Source organism: Perca fluviatilis, chromosome 4 (assembly GCF_010015445.1).
Source record: "Perca fluviatilis chromosome 4, GENO_Pfluv_1.0, whole genome shotgun sequence".
Lineage (NCBI taxonomy): Eukaryota > Metazoa > Chordata > Actinopteri > Perciformes > Percidae > Perca > Perca fluviatilis.
This window is the reverse complement of record NC_053115.1, coordinates 30,344,624-30,354,064: the sequence shown is the minus strand read 5'-3', so window position 1 is coordinate 30,354,064 and position 9,441 is coordinate 30,344,624.

The window sequence follows — 9,441 nt, the reverse complement described above, 5'->3', positions numbered from 1 at the left end:
CAACCTGTCAGATTTACAGACACAACACCCACATGTTTCTTACACGTCCTCTTACACTCAACAACTTTCTCTGATGACATCCAGCTTTACACACTTTCACTAATGATTCCAAGGAATTTTACTCTTTGTTTTCATCGATCCACCTTTATTTAGCACTGCGATCCCTTTGTGATTGATTGCACTTTAAGTAAGACCTTGAATGAAGGGACGGTCCAAAAGGGCCCTCTGGAGACCCTCTTGTCCTGTGCACGAGCAAGACACACGGCGGCCCTGCTTTAAGAATATTTTGATGCTCATACGTTTGTGCTTCCATTTAAATAAATTGTCGAATGCATGACTTTAACTTGTAACAGAGTAGTTCTACGCTGTGGTACACCGCTCTGGTCTTTCTAAAGTATTCTGCAGGGTCTTTGGGACTTACTGTAACACACAGTAATCCTGTATTTATAGCAGTAGAATGTAGTACTCTTCTGTACCTAGCAATTGTTTTGAGGTATCCTGAGTCCATGATGAGCCTCCTCTGCCTGGAGAGGAACTGATTACTTTTTACATGAAGACACAAAAATCTTAAATATGATGCATTGTTACAGATTAAACCACCAAGCAGCATGCAAAGTAGTTAAAATTAGCTATGTATAAACATATTTCTCACAATGATTCTGCATTGTTAAAATATTTGTATACAACAATCTGTTTCATATGTGGGAGACCTAAGAGAATATGAAAAACATTGTTGTGCTGTTGTTCAATGTATCTCAAGAATTTCAGTGCCTTTTAAGCGGCCTATCCCCAAAGTTGCATACTTGAAATAAAAAAGTAAAAATGCTCATCACCATAGGCGATTTTAGACTTGAGCCCCCCTAAAAATTATAATAGTAAAAAACGTTTTGTGAACTTGTGACAGAGGTCAAACAATTACCATTAACAGAAACATAGAGTTGGCCAATCGGAGGAGGTTGTGTCAGAGGTACAAAAAGTTTGTAATTTTTCAAATGAATATCTTTGTGTTTTGGAATGTTGGTCCGACGAAACGAGCAATCTGAAGCCGTCACCTTCAGAAATTGTGATGAGCAGTGGGAATTCTAGGATCAGACCTAATGAGAATTTGACATGGATAAAGTCCGTGCCCCCCCCCCCTAATCCTAATCAGTAATTTCATTAGCCGATAATCTCTGAGCTAGCTACTGAACAACAACGTCAGCTACCGCTTTTTGAAACTTACTAACACTATGATGGATCTAAACCTGACACTTTATAAGTCACAGTATTGAAAAGTCAACCAATTGAACTGAATGTTGTAACATTCAGCAATTTTAGTTGTTTAGGTTTCTACGCAGGGTTCTAATCTGCGCCATAAAATTACCAACTTCTTCTTTTCTGGTGACTACCAACGGTAAACTTCACAACCGCACTTCTGCTCTCCCTCTGACAGATTAGGACACATTCTCATTAGGTCTGATCCTAGAATCGCCACTGCTCATCACAATTTCTGAAGGTGACGGCTTCAGATTGCTCGTTTCGTCGGACCAACATTCCAAAACACAAAGATATTCAGTTGAAAAATTAAAAACTTTTCTATCTATTGGCATAACTAGCAAAACTGTGAACAGCCTTGATCAGAGCCAAGTGGTTCTCTATAAGACAGGAACAGCCTGCCGAAGGAATTTACTCACCTTGGTGACCTGATTGAGTTTTGGCTACGCGCTGAATCCAGGATTCGGCTTCGGATCCGCCGAATATTGGGCTTTTTGACGGGGTTTGGTTTCTACCGAACCTTAGAATTTTTGTCCACCGAACCGTATGGTTGCGCTACACTGGTCGACGTAATGACGCCGCCGTTGATAACGGGAAGGTGTTTACGTTGGTGGACCGTTCAATGCAGTAGGCTGTGAGAAAGTGAAAGTGGAACAGAAAAAGTGTTGTTTGGCAGTACTTTCAGTCAAAAAAAGGGGATTTAAGTCGAGCTACATGTTCAATTTGCAATGCCGATTTGTCTTGTTGTGGCAAGGACCCTTAAAGGAACACGCCGACTTATTGGGAATTTAACTTATTCACCGTAACCCCCAGAGTAAGACAAGTCGATACATACCCTTCTCATCTCCATGCGTGCTGTAACGCTGTCTGACGGCTCCAGCATTAGCTTAGCCCAGCACAGATCCTGCAGGTAACTGGTTCCAACTAGCTTACCGCTCCCAATTGTGACAAAGGTGACAAAATCGCCAACATATTCCTTTTTACATGTTGTGATTTGTAGAGTCACGGCGTGTACAAAACAACGTAACATGAGACACAGCCATCTTCTATCCGTAAACAAACCGGGAACTATATTCTCAGACAGGCTTGCTGCGAGCATATCCCCTACAAGAATATAGTTCCACGTTGTTACCGGTTAGAAGATCAGTGTTCATGTTACGTTATTTTTTGTACAACGCTAATATGATATCTAACATAATAAATAAGGCACATGTTAGCGTTATTTGTCACTTATTTGGAGCAGTAGGATTACTGGAACCATTCACCTGCCTGTTCTGTGATGGGCTGATGCCGCTGGAGCCGTCAGTCGCTTTATGCAACGCAAGAAGAGAGGTGTATCGAAACTTGTTAATATTAGAGGTTACGGTGAATAAGCTAAATTCCCAATAAGTTGGCGTGTTCCTTTAACAATACACAACATCGCCACTGCTAAAACATTTCTGTATGAAACATCCAACGAGTTGTGCATGAAGGAATCTACAGACAGCAGCCAAAATGCAGCAACTTCAGGTACGGCTAAGGAAAGACAGTCACAGCTAAAAACTTGTGTTAACATTTATTTACTTCATTAATGTGTTTACTGTGTTAATGGACTGAGAATGGGAGTAGGATTCGGTATTCGGTTTCGGATTCGGCAGAATCTTAACCAGTGGATAAGTATTCGGCCGAACCCCAAAAATCTGGATTCGGTGCATCCCTAGTTTTGACTTCACCTAAATGTAACACAAGAAGTTACAGCTAACGCTACACACAGAGAACTTAGCCCTGACCACAGAGACAAAACTTTAGTCTTTTGCAGGAGATGGTAATCTATTTTTCTTCTCAAAGACACACTAAATGATTGTTTTGTTTAATTCAATTTTAAATAACTCAATTGTTTTAATGATAAAAGTAACTAATTTCCTTGTGTTGTTCTGCCCTTGTTCATCATTTAAATATTGCATTTTGAGGATTAATAAAATGTTGACTATTTTACAAGGAACTTGTATATATGGCAAAGCTAATGTTTATTTTTGATGAATAAAAGAAATGTACTTTTTATTGTATTGTGAGTGTAACATTCCAAAGTGTTTTATTGTGTTTTTACGCTGCCTTGCAAAAACTCTTTCCTCATGTGGGACAATAAATATTAACTGACATGCCAGAACCTTTTCTGTGTAAGTATATGACTCCATATGACGCCACCACATTTTTACGCAACTGCAGGAGCACATTCAGCTCAACCCAGGTGTGAGAACAATATGTCATTTGTAAACTGTAAAGTGAGTAATCTGTACAAAAGTTATGGAAAATTACAGCCAACATTTTCTAAAGATTTGTGGTGACTTGCAGTATCGGGGGAGGAGCCTAGTGAACTGTTTTTGGTCTCCACCAACTCCAGAGGAAAATATCTCTTTAGCTGCTAAATGCACCGCTGTGTTCACCAGCTAGTGTCTTGGTGCTGAGCTGGTAGTGTACTGTGGATCTTTAGAGCTTTTACTCTTAAAACAACTGCCTGTGGAGACCATAAACGATGCTATGGGCGAGGTGAGAGGGAACCCAAACAGTAAAGTTGTGGACGGACAAATTAACACTGACCTACAACTCATTACAAAGACCTGTAAAGCTGAGATGAGCTTCAGATTCAGGTGATCATTTTCTGTAGGTTCATCACTACAAGCGACCACACACTGTTTTCAAATGGTTATCTTTTTGTTATTGTTAAAAATACTGATTATAGCCTCAAGTTCTTTCTCTAAATTAAAGTTTTTAAGGAGGGCATTTTTCATTTCTTCCTATCCTTATCGAGGGTCTGAGTGAGGATTAAGATTAAGACATACTTTATTGATCCCCCCCCCCCAAGGGGAAAATAATTAGTTTCACCCTATTGTTAGTTACACACATTACACACAAGTGTTGTATGCTGTACACACTGTAAACCCATCTGAGGCACATTTGCAGTATTGAGCTTTACACATAAAGTTGACTTGACTTAAATTCCTTGATTTAGTGCGCCAAAGCTCCACCCATGACATTTACCCAACCCAGCTCCTGTGACTAACATACATCCTCTATGATTACCCATGACCCTCAGGGTGTAGGTTATAGGGCGGGGCAAAACGCACGCACATACACACACACACATACACACACACACACACACACACACACACATACACACACTCTCCAGGGATTATTTTGTGAATGCATTTAACCTTGTGTGTGTGTTAGCAGCAGTGATTTGTTCCCTCTGTTGTCATGTGTTGTCCCCTATGAATAATCTCAGTGAGTTATTTCACATCTGAGACACACATGCTGCTGAAAATGCTGTGTTAAATCACACACTCAGGCGTCACAGTTAGTGCTAACAAAAACTGAACAAACAGTCTGCAGATACATCTTCGAGTTCAGTATGTAGACTACTGCTTCCAGGAAATAGCCACAGCCTTGCACTCACTGATGTGATTCTGACAAAAGCTCTCACCTTCTCCGGCCTACCCAGCGTTTATATTTTACCAGACTAACCGCCAGCGATTTAGTTAAATTCATTAGTTATAATTCTTCTGATAATTCTCAGAGTCATAACTCGGTTGTTTCTTAACACAGAGACATCAAACACACATGTACATCATTCAGTGTGACTTACTGTACTCTTCCTGAGGATGTCATTATGTCTGACCACCACAAATAAACACCCATGAATCCGATTTGAAATCATCAAACTAAAACACTTTAGAATTGTCTGAAAATCATCCCATTTTAAAGTTTTCATCAGTATCTAAGTGATCCAGTGACAGTTGTCTGTATATCCATGGGTACATTGCAAACCGCTAATACATGCAGGTCTCTCAGATCTGCAGGGACTGCTCAGTTAGTGGTGCACAGAGTTTAATTCAAATGTGGCTAAACGGCTTTTAGCCATTATGCTGCCCACTGCTGGAATTAAGTTATGCGCATACTGTAGCCATTTTTAAAACTAAAGACTTTTCTACTTTTCCACAGCTTTTAATCCGTTTTGGGTATTTTATTTGTCTGTCTTTTTAGTAAAGCACTATGTATGAGAAGGTGCCATAAAAATGAACTTGCCTTGCTTCATGTATTTCTACCAGGAAAAGTCAAACTAGAACAAACAAAAATGTATGCGTGATGAAAATAAAAACATTTGATTCATGATCTCATGATTGTGATTTATCCTGAGAACTGGACTTTCATGCTTATAATATTAATAAGAACAGAAATCACAATAATAATTATAAGTAGTAAATGCATTGTGTGCATTTTTTCTCCAGGATTGAGGTCAAAGTTGAAGATATCTAATATCAACAACAGGCGAGGGACTTAATGAATGAACCATCTCTCTCTCCATCTCTATCTCTTTGATCACCTCCACAACGATTCAGACTTTTTCATATTCTGCCTCTCTTTCTTTTCTTTTCCTCACAGTGTGTGTGTGTGTGTCATCTGATGCTCACAGGCAACAGGTGGATAGTGAGGGACTGGAAACACACACACACACACACACACACACACGCGCACACACACACAGTCCCTGCGGTGAGTCAGAATGACCCAGACCAGATACTGAAGGATAAACTTTCTCTCTCTCTCCGTGGCAGCTGTTCAATGACTCAATGCCAAAGTGACTCGGCACAAATCTGTGTGTGTGTCAGGTGTGTTGCAGCAGTGTTGCACCAGCTGCACTTCCACTCTGCACCACCAGAGGGCACCTCAGACCACAGCAGACTATAGCTGAGGTGGCTTTACCACCAGAATGTTTACCCCTACATGGAAACATCTATCTTACCTATAGGCCTATAGCAGTGGGGATTGATGTTTGCTAATAATATGTTGGATTGATGTTAAGACTTTTCAAAAAATAACAATAATTTGGAGGCCTCCCTGCATTGACTCTGAGGAGCAGCTAGGGATCCCAGACCTACGGTGGCCGGAAGTGCAATGCAACATTACAAAGAATGAAACACTTTTACAAAGCTCAAGACAAATTTACATTTTGGAAAACAAATTTACATTTTAGAAAACAAATTAACATTTTGGAAAACAAAATAACATTTTAGAAAACAAATTTACATTTTGGAAAACAAAATAACATTTTAGAAAACAAATTTACATTTCGGAAAACAAAATTTACATTTTAGAAAACAAATTTACATTTTAGAAAACCAAATTTACATTTCGGAAAACAAAATTACATTTTAGAAAACAAATTTACATTTTAGAAAAAAAATAATTTAGATTTTAAAACAAATTTACATTTTGGAAAACAAAATAACATTTTAGAAAACAATTTTACATTTCGGAAAACAAAATTACATTTTAGAAAATTTATTTTAGAAATACAAATTTAAATTTTTAGAAAACAAATTTACATTTTGGAAAACAAAATAACATTTTAGAAAACAAATTTACATTTCGGAAAACAAAATTAATTTTAGAAAACAAATTTACATTTTAGAAAACAAATTTACATTTTAGAAAACAAATTTACATTTTGGAAAACAAAATAACATTTTTGAAAACAAATTTACATTTTAGAAAACAAATTAACAAGATGCAAAACACTTTTACAGTCTTCGAAACAAATTTACAAATGACAGATTCTTCACGGAAAGGGAATGTACCACATACCGGAAGTGATGAGGTGTTGCGGGTGTTGCTGGTGAGCGCAGTCAATTTGTGTTGTTGAGTATATGGCGTGAATGAAGTTTGTGGTGACTTTACGTGTGGTCGGTGTTTGGAGTTTTTATATGACGCCGACCTGACAGAAACATTGGAAAAACGGGGACGACGACGACAGCCGGCCGGATCGGAAGCTGCGCGGGGGCAGCTGAGTCCGTCTGCAGCTGCAGGACCTGGAGCTCACTGCCCATTCCTGGGAGCCAAAACGACACCACGCAGCTGGAGACCCAGGCCGTATTGCTGGGCCCGCTGGAGGGAAGGGAAGCCCGGCAGAATCAGATCCAGGACTGAGCGGAGCGGACTGTCACAACCTGCTGAAGTTTAAATCACAGGTTTCCTAAAGGGAGTCTGGCGGGACTCGGACTGTGGATGACGAACATGACTTTAAGTCTCGTTAAATGAATAACTACATGCAGAAATAAATGAATCATTAGTGGGGGAGTGAGCGACATTTCAGTCTGTTTACACTTCCCTTTGAAGCAGAACCTCTTAGTTCAGAAGGGTGAAGTTTCCGTTTGTACTCATATCTGTGAACTGATTATAATAAATATTCTTTGTATTAACACCTTAAATATTTTGTTTTTTTTTAAAAATTACAACATCGCATGAGATTTTGCGCGATTTATAGTGATTTTATTTCCGTTAGACCTTTGTACGCTTGATGCATTAAAGACGGCCCATAGACAGTATATAAGGGAGTGCCTCCCCTGTTCCAAGATGGCGGCTCTATTGACGACTAACCGATGCATACTAGTCAAGGCGAATGTATACAACACCTCATCACTTCCGGTATGTGGTACATTCCCTTCCGTGAAGAATCTGTCATTTGTAAATTTGTTTCAGGACTGGTAAAAGTGTTTTGCATCTTGTTAATTTGTTTTCTAAAATGTAAATTTGTTTTCCAAAATGTAAATTTGTTTTCCAAAATGTAAATTTGTTTTCCAAAATGTAAATTTGTTTTCTAAAATGTAAATTTGTTTTCCAAAATGTAAATTTGTTTTCTAAAATGTAAATTTGTTTTCCAAAATGTAAATTTGTTTTCCAAAATGTAAATTTGTTTTCTAAAATGTAAATTTGTTTTCCAAAATGTAAATTTGTTTTCTAAAATGTAAATTTGTTTTCCAAAATGTAAATTTGTTTTCCAAAATGTAAATTTGTTTTCTAAAATGTAAATTTGTTTTCCAAAATGTAAATTTGTTTTCTAAAATGTAAATTTGTTTTCCAAAATGTAAATTTGTTTTCCAAAATGTAAATTTGTCTCAAGCTTTGTAAAAGTGTTTCATTCTTTGTAATGTTGCATTGCACTTCCCGGCCACCGTAGTTACAAAAACCAGATAATCATATATTGGCCGATGTATATCGGTGTTTGGACTACCGTTATCAAGCCTCGAGTTTGGCAATTTAGCTGACACCATCATGGTTTTTTGAAACCAGATTTTTAACAAGAGGTTGAAACTGGGTAGGATGAGCCACTGCTGTTTATGGTTGCAATGGCACTGCGCGTCTCTGTAAATTGGCTGATTTTTAACCCTTCTGAAGCAAGTCATCCAGTGGAGATTTTCCAGTGGGTAAACGTGGACCTCCGGCTACTGCCACCATTCATCTGCATATATACGGCAGTACAGAAAATCAGCAAATTTGTTGATTGTTGTGTGTTTTTTAATACTCAGGGAGTACCAACGTAGTTTCATTGTAATACAGTACAACATTTAATACAGTGGTGTAATGACAATAAATGCGGACCTCAGGGTACTGCCGCTATTCATCTGCATATATGGCAGAAGAGAAAATCAGCAAATTTTCCCTAAAGCAAACCAGCTAACGCCAGCAGTAGCTAGCTAGCATGGTTGGCAGAACGCTGAACAAGACATTTTTAAGCGACCAACAATGTTCCAACTTTTAAACTCCTAACCCTAACTTTAAAGAAGTGAAAACACACAGTGAGAGGGTCAAAGTTTAAGATGAAAACACGGACAACACCCAAAACAAGTTCACAGCTATTGTAATATCCACTGTGCCATGGTTAGCATTGCTAAGCCTGAGTGTTTAGCAAAGCCGCTAAAACATCCCCTGCTTTATCGTCTATTTTAAAATAAATGGGACCATAATTTACAAAATGAACATCATGCTGTATTGAAGACTTGAAACTAGCAATTGAGGCCATAAACTCATTATTAAAATGTTTGAGGTAATGAATCAAATGAGGAGTAGGGTCATTTTCCCATAGAAACGGACTTCTTTTTGTAACCAGAGGAGTCGCCCCCTGTTGGAAATTAGATAGAATGCAGGTTTAAGGCACTTCCGCATTGGCTTCACTTTTCAGGTATTTTTAAAGTCCATGGTCATCACACATCTCAACGCTGGTAAATAAAGTTCAGAAATGGCTGTATTTCTTAAGAAAAGGTGATTGTTTTGATCTAAAACAATACAGAATGAAATGAAGAATTAAGTGTATATTGTATTAATTCTAGCAGTGCTGTCTTAGTTGTGCTGAAGAGATTTTACTGAGCA